We start from the raw sequence: 21,540 nt of genomic DNA on the forward strand, positions 1-21,540 counted from the left end.
ATGTTGCCCTTGAGGGTTGGGTCGCGCCCCAGTATTCTGTCAAGCAAATCAATATCAGGTAGGTGTGGAAATGGGTAGTGTTCCCTAGCAAAACTTCGGGCCTGTAGGTACCTAAAGAAGTGAACCTGAGGTAATGTAAAATCACAGATTCTCAAATGAAATGAAGGTGCCACCTACAAATACATTTTTGAAAAACACTATGCCATTATCACACCAGGAACGAAAAGCTGGATCAGATTGTGCAGCAGGAAAAATATCATTATGAGTCAGGGGCACTTGTCTGAGTGAGGTTAAAGCATTTCCTGAATTGATGCCATATTCTGAGAGAGTGTTTTGTCACAGGATTTGAAGAAGCGTAGTTAGATTTCTTAGAAAAAGAAGTACAAAGGCTAATAAAGGTAATGGTGAAAGAGAGGGACATATTTCAGTTTCCATGGCGACCCAAGTAGGGCCTTGCCCTGTTCTGAATGATGTAATCCAATAGGGCAATTTGGAGAGATTAGCTGCCCAATACTATAACATGAAGTTGGGAAGTCCACCAGCTGATTTAGGCATCTCTAAAATAGCCCCTCTTGCTTTTGGGACAGATTTGTTCCAAATAAATGACGAAATATGAGAATGTAGATCTTTAAAAAAGGAGAAAGGAAGAAAGAGTGGTAGCATTTGAAATGCATACAAAAACTGAGGTAAGATTGTCATTTTCACAGTGTTAACACGGCCTGCTATGGAGATGGTAGACCAACGCTTCAAATTGAGTTTCATATTTTCAAGGAGCTTTTTAAAGTTGGCCTCATATAAATTCTTGTAAGAGCGTGTGACGACAATACCAAGGTAGATAAAGGATTCCTTGTCCAGTCAAAATGGGTAAGAACTGTAATTAAGATTCTGTGCTAAACTGTTAATAGGAAAAAGAATACTTTTGGAAAGATTCAGCTTGTAGCTAGATATCCTTTTAACATCGTCCAGCAGATGGGTGATATAAGGTAAGGAATCTGTTGGGTTAGAAAGATACAGAAGAAGGTCATCAGTGTAAAGTGAAACCTTGCGAGTAATACTCCCCCTAAGAATTCCAGGCACTCTGTTGTCAGCTCTGAGAGCTATGGCCAAGGGTTCAATTGGTAAATTAAACAAAAAAGGTGACAAACAGCAGCCTTGCCTCACCCCACGTTGGAGAAAAAAGAAATTTTAATTTATAAAATTAGTGTGCACAGCTGCCTGTGGAGTGCTGTAAATTAGGTTAATCCATGTGAGAAATACTGGGCCAAAACCAAATCTACCAAGCACTTCGAAAAGGTATGACCACTCAATGCAGTCAAAAGCCTTTTCGGCAGAGATAACAGTTTCCAGTCGGTGTGCTAAAATTTTTGTAAGAATTTTGTAGTCATAGCAAAGAAGGCTAATTGGACGGTACCCACTGCATTCTAGGGGGTCTTTGCCGGTCTTTAGTAAGACTTTTATTATTATATTTTATTATTATTATTATATTATTATTTTATTATTATAGCCTGATTCATTGTTTCTGGCATTGTCTTTGTGGCTAGAATGTCAGCGTATAGAGAACCTAGTATAGGTGCCAGTTTATTGGAAAAAGCTTTATAAAATTCAATTGATATCCCATCAGGGCCTGCTGCTTTACCGTTTTGCAAGGAGCTGATGGCTTGTATAATTTCTTGACACGTTATAGGGGTATCAATAAATGTTTGTGCTTCTGGGCTTATCTGTGGGATGACAAGTTTATCCAGGAACTCTTGGATCTCCCCAGCATTAGCATTAGCCTCAGATGTATAAATATCTGCATAACAATGTCTGAATTGGTCATGTAGATGGGTGATGGTTTTATCTGGTGCAATATGGATTTCAGGGATAGTGGTCTTAGCTGTTTTCTGGCGTAGTTGGTGTGCAAGGAGTCTGCCTGCTTTATCACTGTGTTCATAATGTGTTTGCTTTGATTTAAAGAGAAGCCGTTCTGTGTCTCTGATGGATAAACAATATTACTCTGACTGCAGTAATAGACGATCTTTGTGCAGATCAGAATCCGAAGGATCAGAAGCAGCGCTACAGTCTAGGTCTTTTATCTGCCTAGATAAATCAGTAAGTCGCGAGTGATGCATTGATTGCAAGTTGGCTGAGTAGGAGATGATTTGCCCTCTTATATACGCTTTAAATGCCTCCCAAATTGTGCTATATGACACGTATATGATCATGTTCGCAACGGCAGCTACTGAGAATCACGTTCGCGAACATGAGTGACTTTTACTGTGCAGTAAAGTCACTTAAGATGATGCTACACGGATGTTAGCAACACAGCGCTAATTTTAGCAGTACGGTAACTGAATGTGAATCATCTCCTCTGCCCTGGGTGAGTGACACAGCGCCATTTTCAACATAGTACCTGAACGAGCTCATGTCCTCAGCGTCAGTTCTCTGTGTGCAGGAGGTTCACGAATCATGAACGAATCACAGCGCGAACTAGAATCACGTCCTGACAGTTCTCTGAGTGAGTCGTGGCAGTTCCACTCCCGGCTGGCATGCTTGCGGCTGAGCTCAACTTAACTGAGAAAGGAACGAATTAGTCCATGAAGTGATCCCGCTCACTTCATTCACTGAAAAGTTCTATTTCATGCTTACTAACCGCCAGAGGCGGTGCTTCTGCACTGAATGTCTCCATCTCGCGCATGCGCAGGTCGAGTGTTAATACCAACAAAGTCACCCGTGACCCCTGATGATACCGGCTAGCCTATATCTTCCAGTGACGTCAGAGGATCTGTTCCTTGTCATCTTCTCGCTTTGCAGATAGACGTACATCAGTGAGCTCTAGCTGAACTAAAACGTGTACTTCACTGCTACTTCGTCGCTGGTAGCCCTGTGACAACCTGTTGGAGCTGTGAGCTGCTCGCCCTCCAAGGGCTGTGACGAGCTGAGACGGAAGGTTTGTTGCGGTTTGCCGCAGACACCCCTTCGGATCACCATCGGTTCGTCTCTACAACTGGCTGAGTATACCAGACATAGTGTTACGTTTCCTTTGGGTATCTCTTTCTTTGTTAAATAAGGTTGGTGAAGGCGCTGTACTTGCTCCCTCTCCTGACATTTGTGCTATTAGTTACGGGTGCTAGCGGTTAGCATTGCCTGTCGGACCTAGCGTCTGTGTAATCAGTACACCGCTGATTGTACCCGCTTTCCGTTTAAGTCTTTTATGTCAGTGAAGCCAGCGTACTCGCTCCCTCTCCCGACATTTGTGCTGTTATTGACGGGCATTAGCAGCTAGCGTTGTCCGCTTGACCTACTGTCTGTGTAATCGGTACACCGTTGGTTGTATCCGTTTTCCGTTGTACTCTTATATGTTGGTGAAGTCAGTGTACTCGCTCCCTCTCCCGACATCTGTACTACCGTTACATCTGCGAGTAATCTGTACAATTTGTACCCGCTTTAATTATAGTTTTCCCGTGTTGGTGAAGTGTGTGCGCTCCCGCTCCCATCATACGTGTATATTATTATATTTTTCTGTAAAAGCTGCATCCTGAGCTGTGTTTGTTTTCTCTGGCAGTTTTGCCGGCGTTTTTCGCTCGGCCTACTTAAGTTTTTTATCGTGGCACCTGCGGTTGGGCCCGTTTGGTTTGTTTTTTTTGCGCAGCAGCCTGACCCTTGCTGGTGAAGGCAGTGCTCTCACTCCCGCTCCCGCTCTCAGCATAGGCGGGTGCTGTTGCCCTTGTAGTTAGCAGATGTGCTAGCCACTAAGACTGACTGTGTTTGTTGTGTGACACCTGCTGGTGAAGGCAATGTGTTCGCTCCCTCTCCCAGCATCTGTTGTCTTTCTCAGTTGGTTTGTATTTGAATAGTTGTCACCATGCTTGGTGACCACTCTTGCTCGGCCTGTCTGGCCCCTCTGCAGTCTGAAGATGGTCATGATATGTGTCCTCCGTGCCTTGGCCTCGAACACCTGAGGGAGGGACTTTCAGAGGACCTCTGCATAAACTGTAGCTTCATGCCCCGGGCAGTGCGTGTTGCCAGACTGGCTGAGGCTGCTCACCTGCTGGGCCATGTTCCAGAGCCGGACCAGTTGACCCCAGCCCAGCGATTGCCTCCGGCACAGCCTTGCCGACCTAAACGTCGGGCAGCAGAGGCTGCAGGCGCCTCCTCCGGGAAGAGGGTCAAGGAGTCTAAACTGGCCTCTAGGGTGGACCAATTGACTGAGGAGCTAAATCAAATGAAATCCCTCTTCCTAGCCATCCAGTCTGGGACTGGTGCAGTGGATGTGGGTGCTCCTGCTTCCCCTGCTACAATGCTCGAACCAGAGGAGGATGTGCTCTCCTTGGCGGCTTCAGCCACTGAGTTCACTGACTATGGGGCTGATGTGGTCCCCCAGGATGCTGCCTCCCACACCTCAGGGGCGAGCTCCCACTCCTCAGCCCGCAGTTGCAGTGCGAGGTCCGAGGACAACTCCATGGGTGCCATCATTCGTATGGCCCAGGCCCGCCTGCAGCTGGATGTTCCGCAGGCTCAGCCGGCTCCCGCCAGTGCTTTCTTCAGGCGTGGTCCAGCCCCTGCCACCTTTACTGTGCCTCCGTTAGAGGAATACCTGAGGGAGTTGCACGCATGCTGGAGAGCTACTAGAGCCCTCTCTCATGCAACATCAGATGGCCGGACCCTGGCAGCTATGCAGGATGCAGCCAAGTTTGGCTTGGCCCACATGCCAGTAGTTGAGCCAGCTATAGCGGCTCTTATCGTTTCACCTGATGAGGCTCTGAGGCCGGATGCCAGGTGTCCGCGCCCCCAGTGTCAGGCTACAGATGACCTGCTCTCTAAGGCCTATGACGCAGCAGCACGCATGGGATGCATTGGAAATTCCCTTTCGCATCTGATGCTCGCTCTCTCAGCATCCCTGCAGGAGGCTACGCTGGACGCTTCCGTCCACAGCTTTGGTGACGCATCTCTGAAGGCGTTTGCTCTGATGTCCAGAGAACTGGGGCGCCTGATGTCCACACTTGTCCAGGCTCGACGGCAGGTGTGGCTGGCACAGTCACCTCTCACCGAGGCATGTCGGAGAACCCTCTGCAGCGTTCCAGTGGAACCCGGCGAGATTTTTGGGTCAGCTGCTGTAGAGGCGCTTGAGCACACAGTCCAGGCCAGGCAGACTCGACAGCAGCTCTCTGGGCTTCATAGGAGTATGCCTCCTCCCAGCAGGCCGGGGGGCTCCTCAGCTCCCCCCAGGCGCCGCTCTCAGCCACAGACTCTCCCCAGTGGCTACCCTAGGTCTCAGCGACTGGCTCAAAAGCCGGCTCAAAGAGGTCCTCAGGGCTTTCGAGCCCCTGAACATCCACCCTCTAGACAACCTCAGACCTTTGACGCTGCCCATCATCCCCCCAGGGCCTCTAGAGGCCGGGGGACCAGGCGCTGAGAATCCGGGGCCGGTCGTCAGCTGTTTTTCCCAGCAGCAGCTCAGCTACTGGGCTGCTTCCACCACGGACCCTTGGGTGATTTCCACCTTAACCCACGGGTACAAACTTCAGTTCCGACGCCGGCCCCCAGCCTTCGGCCGGGTCAGGATTACCATCATATGCGACCCGGCAAAAGCTCATGCCCTCAACCAGGAGTTGTCCGCCCTCCTGGACAAGGGTGCCATCGAGCCAGTAGACCCCCTGTCACCCGGGGGGTTCTATTCGACTTACTTTCTTGTCGAAAAGAAAAACAGCGGACTCCGCCCTATCCTCAACCTGAGGGGACTCAACAGGTTCCTGAAGGTGTTGAAGCTCCACATGCTCAGTACTGCAGAGGTTCTGCGTACTTTTGCCAGAGGGGAATGGTTTACCTCAATAGACTTGAAAGACACATACTTTCATGTCCCCATAGCACCACACCACAGACAATTTCTGCGGTTTGCCTTTCAAGGGCCGCCATTTTCAGTTCAGGGTGCTCCCGTTCGGCCTCTCCCTTTCCCCACGGGTGTTCACCAGGTGTGTGGCAGCAGCCCTCTCACCCCTGCAGTCGCAGGGCATGAAGATCCTGCCGTATCTGGACGACTGGCTGGTCTGTGCGCCGTCCTGGTCTCAGGTGACCAGTGATACAGCGATTCTCTTCTCACATGTGGCCCAGCTCAGTGTCAGAGTGAATTTCACAAAGAGCTGCCTGGTCCCCTCACAGAATACACTCTTTCTGGGGATGACACTGGATGCCATTGCCATGAAGGCCTGTCTATCACCTTGGCGCGTGGACGACATCCTCCGCCTCCTTCTCCTCTTCCAGGAGGGCCGCTGTTTGCGCTACGTCCAGTATATGCGCCTCTTAGGGTTACCCCCAGGGGAGTGGCGGCTCCACCCAGAGGTGGTGCTCAATATCTGGGACATCTTCGGCAGGGCAGAGGTGGATCTCTTTGCCACAGAAGAGTCAACCCATCGCCCCCTCTGGTTCTCCTTGACAGAGGCCAGCCCTCTGGGCCAGGATGCTCTCGCCCACGATTGGCCAGAGGGTCTTCTCTATGCCTTTCCTCCGATGCCTCTGATTCGTCAAATACTGCAGAGGGTCCTCCAGCAGGGCCACAGGCTGCTATTGGTAGCTCCCTTCTGGCCAGGGAGGACATGGTTTCCCCTGCTGCACAGGCTCTGCCGTGGCTCACCATGGCGTCTCCCCGACAGGATGGATCTCCTGTCTCAGCTAGGGGGCCAGGTCTGGCATCCCGACCCTCATCGTCTGCAGCTCTGGATCTGGCCATTGCAGGGCCCGACCCGCTGCTGACAGAGTGTTCAGACACCGTCCAGCATACTATACTGAATGCTAGGGCACCTTCTACCCGGATGCAGTATGAGAACAGGTGGCACCATCTGGTGCTCAGACAGGGGTGAGTTCCTACAGTCACTCCTGAACAGCGGACGGTCCCCTGCTACCTTGAGGGTGTATGTGGCGGCCATTTCCTCTTGACACGCCCAAGTTGATGACAGCACCGTGGGGTGCCACAGACTTGTGTCCCTCTTCCTAAAGGGAGCCCTGAGGTTACAACCCCCGAAGGCACAGAGAATTCCAGCATGGGATCTGCCCCTGGTGCTGGATGCTTTGTGTCTGCCTCCCTTTGAGCCTCTGGCGCAGGCAGAGTTGAAGTGGGTGTCTGCTAAGACCGCCTTTCTCCTTGCCATCACTTCAGCAAAGCTGATGGGGAGCTACATGTTCTGAGTGGCTCATGCCTGAGGTGGAACTCAGATGGCTCAGGGGTCACTCTGTGGCCGAATACAGCTTTCCTTCCTAAAGTTCTGTCACTGTCGAACCTTAATCGACCTATCCACCTGGCACAGTTTATCCCCCCTGCAGGGGAGGAAAGGTTAGGACTGCTGTGCCCCGTGCGGGCTTTAAGAGCCTATATAACTCTGACCACAAGCATAAGATGGTCAGCTGTTCCTCTGTTATGGTGGTCCTAAGAAAGGCCTTGCCCTCTCCAAACAGCAACTGTCACATTGGATTGTGGATACCATTACCCAGGCGTATAAACACAGTGGTCGCCCCCTGCCATCCGTGGTGAGGTGCCACTCTACTTGGGCTGTCTCTACATCATGGCGTGGTGTGCCCCTGGGGGACATCTGTGATGCGGCATAGTGGGCATCACCAACTACCTTTTCCAGGTTCTATCGGGTGAATGTGGCCACTCCCCACCCACTGGGTGTGGCCGTGTTGCCCACCGCTACTGCTTCCTCTCACTGAGGTATGTATTGGCTTTCCTCGTGACTTTGTTGTTATGGGTCATCCAGTGCTGAAGCACCGCCTCGGGCGGTCAGTAAGGATGAAATAGAACGAAAGTTACGTATGTAACTACAGTTCTATGAATCCTGGATGACCGCCAGAGCATTCTGTCACTCAGAATCCTTGTGGTTTCGCGAGAAGATTCTGCAGGAACAGATCCTCTGACGTCACCAGAAGATATAGGCTATCGTCAGGGGTCACGGGTGACTTTGTTGGTATTAACACTCAACCTGTGCATGCGCAAGATGGAGACATTCAGTGCTGAAGCACCGCCTCTGGCGGTCATCCAGGATTCATAGAACCGTAGTTACATACGTAACTTTCAATTTGTTCATTCGAACGACACGTTCGCGACCGATACAACACTACAAGGAGATGCTGGTGTCAGGCACAGCCTTGATTTCAGAAAAAGGAGGAGGGGAATACCAAGGAAAAATACCTGTGACAAGCAAGTAAGAACATAAAACACTTAATGCTTAATGTTTGGTCATTCCTCATGGACTTTGTCTGTGTATGTGATCTCAGGTTTTGCTGCCAGCAATAAGACTCTACTGCACTCAAATTTGAAGACTTCTTGTGATTTTTGAGACTCAAACGAAGAACGAAAAGGTAGATACACAACATTTCGGCGAGCCAATTTCCAGGAGGAGCCAGGGCCACTTCTGGGGTCCGCCAGCGGGGGGAGAGATCAACCTGCACTTCAACATCCCAGCCTCCACAGTTAAAAGTTAAGCAGAGCCTTTAATATCTGCAAATATGATTTGGTGACTGAATACAAAGGTAAACATCATAAAAAGCTGGAAGGGAGAAACAAAGGCTGGGTGCACTCATCAATGTGTTGTTACTGTGTCTATGTTTGTCACTGAATATTACCAAATGGTAAAAAAAAAGAATAAAAAATAAATTAATTAAAAAAAATAATATTTTGTTCAAACCTGGTGTGACAGTTAATAAAATAGTGGTGTGGATAAGAACAAAAGAGGAAGGACAACCAGAGATTTCTGGACAAGATGGAGTAGCAAGAAAAGGATACATGGGGGCTACAATGTTAAAAGGGGAAGGGGTGCTAACTCCACTCGCATTGTTAGTAAAACTACAGCCTAATCACAAAAAGTAGATTAGTCTGTAGAGTCTGTATAAAAGAGTGGTATAAACACACATCGGGAAAATTACAGTGGCCGTTGGAAGGAACATTTAAAGCAGCTTGTTATAAAAAGGTGGAAGTAATCAAAATATCAGCATCAGCAATCAGCATCAAATACTAAAAAGCTAAAAACACAAGCAGCAAAAGAGAAGGCAAGCAAGCAGAGTGGAAATCGGGCTTGCCAGAGGAGCCTGACGCATGACACCAGTGGTCTCCGTTTGTGGCAGCATGAGGAGCGTGCTCTAAGCAGCACGTGGATAAGTGTGCACTTTTACGCCAAACAATGCCACCCTGGGTGTTTCACCCAGGGACTTTTTTTATCTTTAAAGGATTATGACAACTCAACTTAATAAATAAGGCACTCAGGTCTGTTTTACAAGGCAAGGAGGCAGAGACAGTTTTTCTGGTTACAAAAATATTTATTGATTTCGTTTCAACTTTAAAAATCTTTTAAAAGCGTCAGCATTTAAGAAATCTCACTGGGGGAACAACGGGGAACCAATCAGGGCTGAGACTTACTGGGCAGATGGGTCCAAAACAAAGGGGATCCCAGGAACACCACACGAGAAGTAAAGAAAATTGAAACAAAGTCAACCTAAAAGTGCAAAACACAAGAGGGACACCACCACCGAGACACCAATCCGCCACCCTAGGCTCAGCACCTGAATGGGGGGGGGGGGAGGACAGCAGGTGAGAAAACAAACAAAATTAAATGCAATCAATCACAAAAACAAGGAGACTTAATTCATGAAATCAAATAGAATTAACAAGATTTACATCCAATGAAATTCACCTGCAGCCTGCAAAGTCCAAAATAACCGTAAAGCCAACATAAATCAAAATTACAGGATGCAGTGAAAGAAATTGTTACAAAAGATAAAGAAACTACTAATGAAGAAAATGAAATGAACTCTCCCACTGTTCTCTCCTGTGCGCACACACACACATACACACACAAACAAACACTAAGCTGTGACAGGTTTGACAGTAAACAGTTCGATATGGCCTTGCCGTGCAACAATTCGGCCACGGCAACGCTGAAACAAGACCTAGACGATAGCTAATGCTTTTAGCCAGCCATAATGAGCAGCCAGGTAGACAGTGTTGGAGCACCGCAACCGCGGATGCAAATAATAGTCTGTGTCAACGCAGTGTGAAGCCAAACAGTGAGTCAAAGCAATAGCTACAAGGCAAAGCAGCTGGGAGCGGGCAGCAAAGCGGCTAGCGGTGAGGCAAAGCAGCAAGCCATGAGGCAAAACAGTGAAGCAAAGCAGCAGTGATTTCCTGCAGACAGGTTTGCGGTGGCTATGCCGCTACACAGATGTCTTTAACCTACAGTAAAAGAACAGATATTAGCAACTTAAAAGTGGCTGGAGGAGGAAGCTAAAGTCACTGTGCTACATACAAGTCAGGCAATCACAGTCAGCACGGCATGGAGAAATGCGATCAGCTACATGACAAACAGCAGCGGACAGCAAGCGGCACACAACAAGCAGTGAGCAACGTGCAACCAGCAGCAACACCCAAGCGAGCCGCTGAAATAAAATAACCAGAATGAAGCAATTGGATGGACAGCGTGAAACCAGACTGTTGTCACTGCTGCCAGCCTACCTATCACCAAGCGAAGGCGAAAGTGAAGGGCGCCAGGAAGTGACATGACCCAGGCTCTGTCAGGCAAGAGGACAACCAGGTGCCTTCTGCCTCCCTTTATAAGGTGCTCCCCCACAGAGATTGGCTGTGAAGAGCCACACAGCTGAAACCCATCAAACACTACTTCATACTGCTACACAAGCCACCACAAGATGAGCTGACAATACCGGTAGTAATATGAAATCATGACTAATCTTTCATGATAGACACAGGGGTAACTTATTCCTGCATTGGAAATGCCGGCTCCAGATTCCCCCTGTCAGGATCATCTGTAGAGACCGTAGGCTTCTCTCGGAAGACACAGATAATACCTGTCACGTGGCCTATACCGATGCTCATCACAGAAAAACTCATAACAGCACCCCTGTTGTACTCAAAAAATACACCAATCAACTTATCAGGACAAGACATTTTATGCTCACAAAAAGTTAACATCATATGCACACATGAAAGACTGAGGGAGGATTTATCAAATGAACCCACCCACAGTCTGATGACGGTATAACTAACAGAAGAACCTGCCGTCCAAGTCCTACCAGCTGTATATTAGTTCCAATGGCCTTCAGCATCAGAATTAAGATAGAGATGGGAGCCTTGGAAAAACTGGACACTGAGACAGTTGAGAGCTGCATATGAACCACAACTGCAACACATTGCACTATGATATATGATGAAGCCCAGGAACACACAGACTATAGAGCGTGTTGGAATCATACAGTTATTGACAGATGACACATTTACAACAGTGCAAATGATCAAACAAATTCAAGTCCTCTGTTATCTTTACATTGCGCTTTTTATACATTTGTACACTTTCAATACACTGTACTGGTGTACATGGTACACCACTTTAGGTCGATCCTATACTTTTCCCCACTGAAAAGGCACAGCATCACAGTCAGACATGAAATACTGACACAGGTTATCTCTTGTCTGTTTGGCTCTTGTAGCCGCATTAGTGGCCCGTGGCAGGGAGGGTTGCTGTAGTGCAGGGTCTTCTCACCATCTTCCAGGTAAAATGGCATTATCCTGTCCTTCCCAATCCACAATGTCTGCCATACATGCCTCGCAGCTCTGAGTCCTCAGAAAGTTTTGCAAAGCACAGCAAGCCAAAACAATCTTGTCTAATTTGGCAGTGTTCCAAGTTGATGGTTGTTAGCAAGATTCTGACCGGGCTAGTTGAAAACATGCTGTGCTAGAGAGAGCCCATAGTGTGGATTTCCTGAAGTACTCCTTCAAAGGAAATGCCTCATCCGCTACAATGCAGTACGGCGAGAACTGGTCAGAACCAGGAAGTGGGGCAGGGGCAGGTATATTGGTTTCCAACATTGAGTGCAGTCCATCAGTCCTTCAGTGCCTTATCCTCTGAACACCACAGGGTGGTGACTGTAACACACAAGCTGCATAAAGTACACTTCCCCTCTAAAGCAAATAATATCACATCCCATTCACCGTTCAACTTTCTACTTCAGGCTGTGGCCATGGTAACATTACACACGGCCAATCATTTGTTCATGTAAATCTTGATATTGATTTGATATGTCCTGATTATGGACACCTCAAAAGGCATTTTCCCTTACTTATATACTTACCTTCACATATTTTTCTTTCAACACTCGGCAGATAGCAGATAGTTTCACATGTTTCAGGAACAAATTGACAAATTATGGATACACCTAATCTGAACTGGTAAGAAAGGCTCCATAAGCTTTCCCCCAAAAGCTATCTATCTCTATCTCTACCTATCTATCTCTCTGTCTCTATCTCGATTCATCTCTATCTCTATCTATCTCTATCCATCTCTATCTATCTCTATCTCTATCTCTATTCATCTCTATCTCTATCTCGCTCTATCCATCTCTATCTATCTCTATCTCTATCTATCTCTATCTTTCTATCTATCTCTATCTCTCTCTATCCATCTCTATCTATCTCTATCTCTATCTATCTCTATCTTTCTATCTATCTCTATCTCTCTCTATCTATCTCTATCTCTATCCATCTCTATCTATGTTAAAGGTTTATTGATAGCGGCATAACTTACTAGCACATGGCTACTCTGACAACAATAGAAAGGTTACCCATCATGCACCAGGTGCATGCCAACTACGGGGCCTATTATAACCCAAAATACACAAAAGTCCTCCTTGTTTTTTGTGAATTTTGGCTTTGGTTAATAAAGCTCGTCTTTTGTCTTCCCATATCCTTGCCTCCCATGTGTAACTGCATTTGGGTCCACCTTCCCCTTTAAACCCCAACTTAAACATTGATTTTGTGATCATTCACTTAAAAAAAAACTTCTCTGATTTTACTTGGTTTGAAAGATCACAAATCAATCCACGCTTCTGATGGTATCAGGATAATCCTGGGGTTTTTTTTTGGATCAAATGGATCCCAAACCGAGTTAAAAGTTTTGAAAAACCCAAAGGGCAGGTTCGATTCAGATCAAATTTAAGATCGGATTGCATGATCTCATTTCATCCAGAATCCCTCTTTTGCCTTTTGAAAAAAAAAACATTTCAAATATTTGATCCAATTCGTGATCCGAAATCCCACTGGATTACTTTTGTGTCTCAAGCTTAATCTTGAATTTTGTGAGACATGACTCACAAAAACACGCCAATAAAACACCCCTAAATCTCTGGGATAGAACACTTTCTATCCAAATAAAAATTCATACTAAACACACTTTCTAGCACCAGTGCAGGGAGTCAAATGATCCTAATGAAAATATTAGACAATAACAAACTCGGCTCTGTTCACAAGTTGATCTCAGAATTGTGTTCTTGGTTGGATTCAAGTGTTTTCAATGTTATAATGACTATGATGAGAGTAAGTCTGAAACACATTAGATTAAACTGTATGAAATAACACAAGCAGTGTGGTGTACCTGCCCTGCATTACTCCTACTGCCAATGTGAAAACCTTAGTCCAGTTTACTGTTAACACTTGGAAGGAAGGATGCCTTGCTACTGGAGCAGTGTCATCTCTACCGGTCCCAACCTTTGGGCCCAGACAAGTGGCTAGTTTTACTTACCAAAGGCACACATGCATATTCAGATGCAATACTGAAACAACACTGTAACAAACTGCTTTATATTTACGGTGGATTTACAACAGTATCCTACTGTATTTTAGAATAATTGTAAAATACTGTTAAACATTCATCCCTCACATGTAAATTAACAGTTAAATCAGTAATTTAACAATTGCAGTAGATAACTGTAATTTAACAGTATAAAACAGTATTTGTAATGAATTGCTGTAAATTTATGGTGGATTACAACCCGATCTTACTCTATTTTAAAATAATTGTAAAATACTGTTAATTTACATGTAAGCATGAATATTTAACAGTTAATGCTCAGTTAACAGTAAGAAACTGTAATTTAACAGTATAAAACAGTATTTTCTGTCAAGCAGTGGAGACATGTGCTAACATCCCTTCTCAAGTCCAGTCATTATCCATCAGCATCTTACTGATGATTGTGGGCGTATGTGTCTATTTTGATGATAGCACTTCTTTACTGATCAAACTCCTCAAACTACTAATTTTCGAGTGATAATATGTAATCTACCTGGCTAATACTGAACTTAACTATGGAGAGCACAGCTGCAGCCTATTATTCCAGCCAGATAAGTCTATGTGGAGTTCAACAGAGCAGGTAAAGTTATGCTTATCTCCCAAAGTCCAGTGTTTTGTCCGCATGATTATTGAACTGTTGACATTTCAGATGTTTTATTAGGTCCGTTTCATTAGTTCAGGTTGCTAAATAGGGCTAAGTGAAGCAAACTCTGTCAGTGCATTTACATGCACAGCTTAGTCAGATTACTGCTATAGTTTGACTATGCTGGTCAATCAGACAACGGCAATTGTCCGAGTATACATGCCGGTGAGAAATTCGAATTAGTGGCCGAAGCATTTCATAGCCTGGTACAATAGGTGGCGCTGTAACCATTTCAACTAGCGGTAACAGAGAGCCACCTCCGGCTGACCCCTTAATGTTATCGGATGCCTCGGCATTCGAGAAAGATGGCGTTCGAGGAGCGAGGAGAAGCTATATCTTTGTACATTTCGTATATGGTGTACATGATAATTACACAAACTAGATGCAGCCTGTTTGCCAGCCCATAAAGCCCCATTGTGAACCTAGAAATGTTGAGTACAACAAAGTTTTATGTTAGAAATGTACAGTATGGGTCCCAAGCATTAAGAAACTGTCGGATGCTAACTTGCATATGTTTGGCAATTTGCATAATTAGCATTATTAGCTTGAATTAGCATTAATCGCATATATGGGCAATATTTCAGCAACTGCTTGGTTGATTTGGACAATAGTGGCATGGTTTTGGGGGTGATTAAGGATGCTGAATTCATTTCTGACATTTTCATAATTTGAAATGTCAGTTTAAACCAAAAGTGGCCATATTTCATCTCCCAGTGAGATGATTTTTATGAATTTTGAGTCAGTTTTGTAGTTTTGGCTGAATCTATAACAAATAATTGTAGAATATTTCTGAACACAACTATCCAAATGATGCAGAATATGTACATTTTAATTCACATAACATTAAACTCTGAGGTGACACTGGCGATAACAAAGGCAAGTACCACATCAAAATTCAACCTGGCAGTTTAAATCTAAAGTGGCCATATATCAACTCCCAGTGGACCGATGTTGATTAATTTTGAGTCGATTTTGAGTTTATATATATGCTTAATACTTTGGACCTGCATTTCAGAATCAAAAGTGCACAATGCCATTGGTGTTAATGTTTAGATGCAATACCTCTTTGAATTTATTCAGCTCTGCTTGCGTGTTTTGACTGCACAACTTTGTGTCATTGTCGCTGTGGTTACTGTGTCAGGCAGAATACTTGGCTGGATGGAAAGACGGCCAAAACAGAGCTTTTTATATTTGAATATGTTGGGACCCACAGATGAAGTCATTCATTGAGGCTTTCAAAATGGATTCTGAACTGAACTCACTGTCCCAGAATTCCCCTTTCTTCACACCTAGGTGCAAAATTCAGGTTTGAGCTACTATTGGTCAGGGTAACCCCCCGCTGCTCAGGTAGTCAAAATCCCAGTGCCTTCCTTGTTTGCTGTCTCTCACTCGATGCCCTCTACTTCTACTACTACCTCTCCACTTCCCCCCACAGGGCTGCCTGCCCTCAAGATCTCTTCTTCTGGGCCGAACAAGCTGTAGAGAGCTACAAGCTGCCTTGGCAGCAGATCCAAATAACTTCTACTCACTGCAGCGACACAAGGTTCTGCCAATCTGAGGATCTGAGGAACACCCAGCAGGTTAGTGCTCAGCTGCTATCCTCGCAAAGGAAACTAGTTTCCTCCTCTGCCTACTCTCATCAAACGTTGCAAGAACAGCATTCATCATTGGAGCACCAACTTTCTCCTGCAACCACCAGCAGCTTTTCTTCAAAGACTGGTAACGCTGAACTGAGCTTCAATACCATAGCATAGCACAGCTAAGCACAGGACTTTAAACTCTGGTTGATGTAATGTACATGTGTTCAATTTATGTGTTTGTTCACTGTTTTTGGTGTTATTGTGACCTCTCAGTTATTAGTAGTTTGGTTTCCCAGACGGCTAATTTGATGTGCTTCACACAGACTCAGGGTCTTTGCATGCAACTAACCATATTCTATAACCTGGCATCACGTCACACACACGCACAAAAATCCAATCATAGTCAGACTAATTTGGTTTTCTGGAGTGTCATGTAAATGCATGTGATCACCATTGTTTCTTTGTTCTGCCAGACACACGCGCACGCACGCACGCTTAATTGTGCCTTGCGTAATGTAAGGCCCAACAGATCATATCATATCAGTGCAAGTAAGTTGATCAAATAGAAGCAGATAACCATGATTAGTGTGTATATAGTGCATATCTCATTTTTAAAATGTTATATAAAGACTAATATCTCTATAGCCTATTTCTAAACTGTCTCTTGGGGTGGTTTAAATTGCTAAAATATGGTAGGAGTTCTTTTGCATAAGCACCTTCCTGTTACTGCAAAGGGAAGGGAGAAGGAGGCATGAGGGGCATCTCCACCAACCCTGAGCAGGTCGTAGTGTGGATCCAATGTTTCAGCATCTGCTCCCATCTCTCCAAGTCACTGAATGAGTTGTACGATGATGCTGAAGAGTTGGAAAACACAATGAAGCCCAACAGACACAAAGAAGAGGGTATGAGAGTGCTATGGGAAAACTCTCACCTACTCACCACCGAGACTGCTACCCCCTACCATATCATAAATGGCCAGGTGGCGGATGGAAAGTTGAATGTGCAAGATGCATTGAAGATCAGGCAGAACATGAGCACACTTTTCTCTTCATCGCTTCCTGGGGGATTTCATGCACCCATCTCAAATAAGGTGGTGACAATCAGTATGACAGTCAATGAGTTTGGATGCCTCAGAAACGGTAACAAGTCTGTGATTGTTCAGCGTCTTGGAATCCTTGTTCCCAATCTCCACCCACCAGACGTTGTACTCGATGCATCGCAGCTCATCTCAGCCATCATCAGGCACTGTGGCTGACCTCGCAGTCAGATTGGGGTGCAGGCTTGATAGCCACATCACCCAAACATTTGCTATCTTTGACTGGTACGAGTACGTCTCTGCCAAAGACCATGAGAGGCAGAGAAGAGCTGGGGAGAGCTCAACAGAGTACCAAATCTCACTGACAACCCCCCTACCTAGCCGCGATAAAGTGATGAAGGACAAGACAAACAAGCTGAGACTAGGTGAGCTCCTGTGCACACACAACATAGGAGATCATATGGAGATGGTCAGCAGAGCAGTCAGTATTGTCACTTATGACAAAGCTGATGTCTCATCTAACACATGTTCGATGCAGCCAGGTGTGGTGCTTAAACTGTCCATATTCTCAGCAATGACACTGATGTGTTTGTGCTCATTGTCTATTGGAGCTGGAAGGTGGGTATCACATGTCACCTGCAGATGGAGAGATGGGATGGCACTGTTCTCAACATCAGTTCGACAGCAGAGAATCTTGGGATTGACACCACCTCCTATCCCATTGGTAAAAGGAAGGTGTCCATGCTCAAGGCCATGACAGTAGTACCTGGTGACTTGTCCATCCTCCTCTTTTCAGAGAAGCTGATGTACCTAAAACTCAGTCTGTTTATTCTGCAGGTTAGCTTGTTAGCATGTCCCATGGCTAATGTGGTTAGTGTTTGTAGTCGTGCACTGGAGGAGTGTTAGAGTTTAAAGTATTAAGCCTTGTTTGGAGGTGATTAAATAACCAGAGTTTGCAACTGCTACTTCTCATTTTTCTTTGTGGAACTTAATACTGCAACACGAGTTGGCTCTGTTGTTAAAAATCTCCTCTTGCTCCGTGATCTTTGTAAGTGTGTGGCTGCTGCTGCCGTATATTCATAGAAAAGCTATGGTATACATAGACATTTTCTATTAGGGCTTTCTACAAATAAATGCTGTTTAGATGCTTTATCGTACCACTTGTCTAACTCAGAATTAATCACATTACACTTAACAACCTACCTACATTGTCAGGCAAGTTACTCCTCTCTATACACATGTAGGCCTATATCTTCTTTTTCCTACTTCAAGCCACAAACACAAATAATAAATTCTTTATTGTGATGTGTTCCCTTACAGTGCCAAATAGAGTGAACAGAGACAGAATCATGTTTGAGTGGAGTATCTCTTTATTTTGAATGTAAGTTTTAGGTCAAATCACTCACCCATAGTTACCACACCAAACAGTTATATCATTAGGGTGACCAGATGTGAATGGGTGAAACTCTGGTTTCGTCAAGTTTTCTGGAAAATTAGGGCAGGATTTAGGACAACTGCTTTTAATTCCGGAATATCCAGACATTTTCAGGGGCACTTGGTCACCCTAGATGTCACTGTCTCGAGAATACATGACTGCAGTCAAGTGAGAAGCCTCAGCATTGAAGGTCAGCAATGACAAGATTTTCTGGGGATGTAATGCAATACGTTAACACTACAGGATTTTAGATCTGATTGTCCACTCACAAACAGTTTTTGGTGATCACAGAAAACAGCTTCAGATCAGAGGCACTGGGAAATTGGGAGCAAGGATCTCAATGTATAAGGCTCACAGAAACGATACGAGAGCTTACTGATGCCTTGCAGAGGCCTGAAGATATCAAGCGGGAACTGGCAGCAGGAAGGGTTGGGTCGAAGAGCCATGCACCGACCAATGAGAGCACGTGCTTCTTTGCCTTCTCCTGCAGCAATACTCTGAACCCAGTCTTACAATGCATCTATCTGTAAGGAGGGGGACACAGTAATATAGTTTTTCTTTCAACATTCATTGAAAGAGAAACTCACTCACAATGGGAAACGCCCCCTGTGCTTGTCCCCAGAAGGTTCTACTACACCAGTCTCGACTGGCAGACAGACGTGACATCCGCTCCCTGGAGGAAGGACTTCCTCCTCCTTATAAAGCTGGGTGTAACATCAACTATTCAGTCTTAAACCTCTTCTCGCTCCCAGAAGCAAGCTCTCAGACAGCAGGTGTAGCTGAGTGCAACAGCTAGACTGTCCCAAACAGTAGCTGCTTCCACTCTTTACAGAGCTAATAATATGTTGGAGCTTGTACCTTCCCTCACCATGGAAGATGTCAAGCCACTGATGAGGACTTGTGCATCCGGCAAAAAGAGCAGACACCCACTATGTGCTGCGTACCTTGGGCTACAACATGTCGTGGCCGCACTAGCATCCCAGGCCTCTTGTCAGCACTGCACACGCCTGTCCATTAAGACCAGCCAACGCAGACTAGCACACCAAGCTAGCCTGTCGACAGCGGACCCCATGATGGGGGTAAACAGTAAACAGTCAGTTTCTCCACTAACTTCTCCACATGCTGGCACAAAGACTAATAATGTGGAGCAGCTCACACCTATTATCGCTGAGAGCCACTCACGTACCAGGAGTACTGAACCTACGGACAGACCTGCTGTCCAGGGGCCACCCTCGCTACAAGGATTGAAAACTCAGCAGTGTGGTGGCTCAGATTTGGGAGAGATACACCCGAGCAAAGGTGGATCTCCGATGCTCCGATGGGGTTGGATGCCTTGGCGAATGAGTGGCCTCGTGTTCTCCTGTATGCTTTTCCCCCATTAGAGCTGATCACTCCTACTCTCACCAGAGTGCAGGAGAGGGGCTTGACTCTCATCCTGATGGCTCCCTGCTGGCAGGGGAAACACTGGCTAGCAGAGATATTTCAGCTGCTGCACGGACATGGCCTCTGCCCCTCAGCAGGGACCTCCTGACGCAGGCGTGCGGAGAGATCTTTCATCCTCACCCGGAGTGCATGGCTCTATGGGCCTGGCCCGTGAAAGGTTGAATCTGGCTAATACTGGGCTCCCACAGAGCGCCATCGCCACTATTCAGAGTGCCAGAGCCTCCTTGGCGCACTGTGCTTCTGATGGCAAGTGGCGCGCATTTGAAGACTGGTGCGTCAAAACAGAGGTGATAGCTTTCCAGAGCCCCATCCCTGTAATAGTGATGTTTTGCAGGAGCTGCTGGACAAAGGTTTGGCTCTCTCCACTGTCAAAGTGTACTTAATCGCTATATCGGCATGTCACGTAGGCTTTGGAGAGAAGACGGCAGGGCAGCATCCTCTCATTTGTCAGTTTAGGAAGGGAGCTAGATGCCTTTGACCAGTGACAAGGAGCCTGGCTGCCCCGTGGGATTTATCCTTGGTGCTTGATGCACTGTCATGCCCACCCTTTGAGCCTTTGCATCAGGTAGAGCTCAAATTGCTTTCAATTAAAACGGCTCTGCTAGTTGCGTTGGCTTCGGCAAAGCGTGTGAGTGAAATTCCACGAGTTGTCGGTGAACCTGACATGCATGCAGTTTTTAATGGGAGAGTCGAAGGTTTTACTGAAGCCTAACCACACGTTTGTGCCCAAGGTTTTTAACTCAGCATTGTCATGCCACCCTATTGAGCTGTCGGCGTTCTATCCTCCTCCTTTCTCCTCGCAGGAGCATGAATGCCTGAATGCGCTCTGCTAGGTGTGTGCATTACGCACATATGTTGACAAGACGGCTGGATTCGGGAACTCAGAGCAGCTGTTTGTGTCATGTCACACTTGTCCCACATCACACTTGGGGAAGCCTCTTACGAAACAGCGTTTGTCACACTGGATCGTGGAGGCTCTTGCCTTGGCCTATGACAGCTAGGGGCTGCAACCCCCTGCGGGGCTGCACGCTCATTCCACCCGTGGTGTGGCTGCATCGTGGGGACTGTTTCAGGGCAGTCCTATTGAAGAGATATTCGCAACTGCCAGCTGGGCTACGCCTCACACTTTCTCTAGATTGTATAAATTGGATGTTACTGCGCCCACACTGTCTCACACAGTTTTGTGCATGGGTTCAGCAGCAAGTATGCCTGTCTTCGAGCTTGTCTGGCAATACGGGAGTCTCTACATCCCATAGTGAGATATTGAAACAAATGTTGAAAGAGATCATTAGGTTAAGAAATGAACCCCAGTTCTCTGAAACATGAGTGAGGTATCTCACCAGACCACCTTCCTTGACTGGAGCGAGGAAGAGGTGTATTTGCTCAGACTGAATAGTTGACATTACGCCCAGCTTCATAAGGAGGAGGAAGCCCCTCCTTGTGATCCTTGCTGAAGCACAATATGAACAAGCTGCTATATGTTTACATTCCCTCCACCTCTGTTATGGAGAGGTTTTGTCTAGACCCCAAAATGCAGAGACCAGCGGCTGGAAATCAGGTTTAAAGGAATTTAATTCAGGGCAGAGTTGTTGTGGAAGTAGTGGATGAGGAGGGCAGACTAGGTTCTCAGGTGAGCCAGTGGAGCAGGAAGCAGAACGCAGAGGCGCTGGAGATTCTGCACACAAAAGGAAAAAGTGAAACAAAGCCCAGTTCGTAAAATACACTGGCACAAGAAAAAAAACAGAAAACATTTTGAACATGGCTAATACAATAGCAAGCAGCACTGATATAATCACCATATC

The 21,540-nt window shown here is 46.2% G+C and overlaps 1 pseudogene; it reads left to right on the forward strand.

The window, feature by feature from the left end:
• Positions 1 to 3,844: 3,844 nt before the first annotated feature.
• LOC119024211 lies at positions 3,845 to 21,409 on the forward strand (annotated as a pseudogene).
• The last annotated feature ends 131 nt before the right edge of the window (positions 21,410 to 21,540 follow it).

Source organism: Acanthopagrus latus, chromosome 8 (assembly GCF_904848185.1).
Source record: "Acanthopagrus latus isolate v.2019 chromosome 8, fAcaLat1.1, whole genome shotgun sequence".
In the NCBI taxonomy this organism is placed as follows: domain Eukaryota; kingdom Metazoa; phylum Chordata; class Actinopteri; order Spariformes; family Sparidae; genus Acanthopagrus; species Acanthopagrus latus.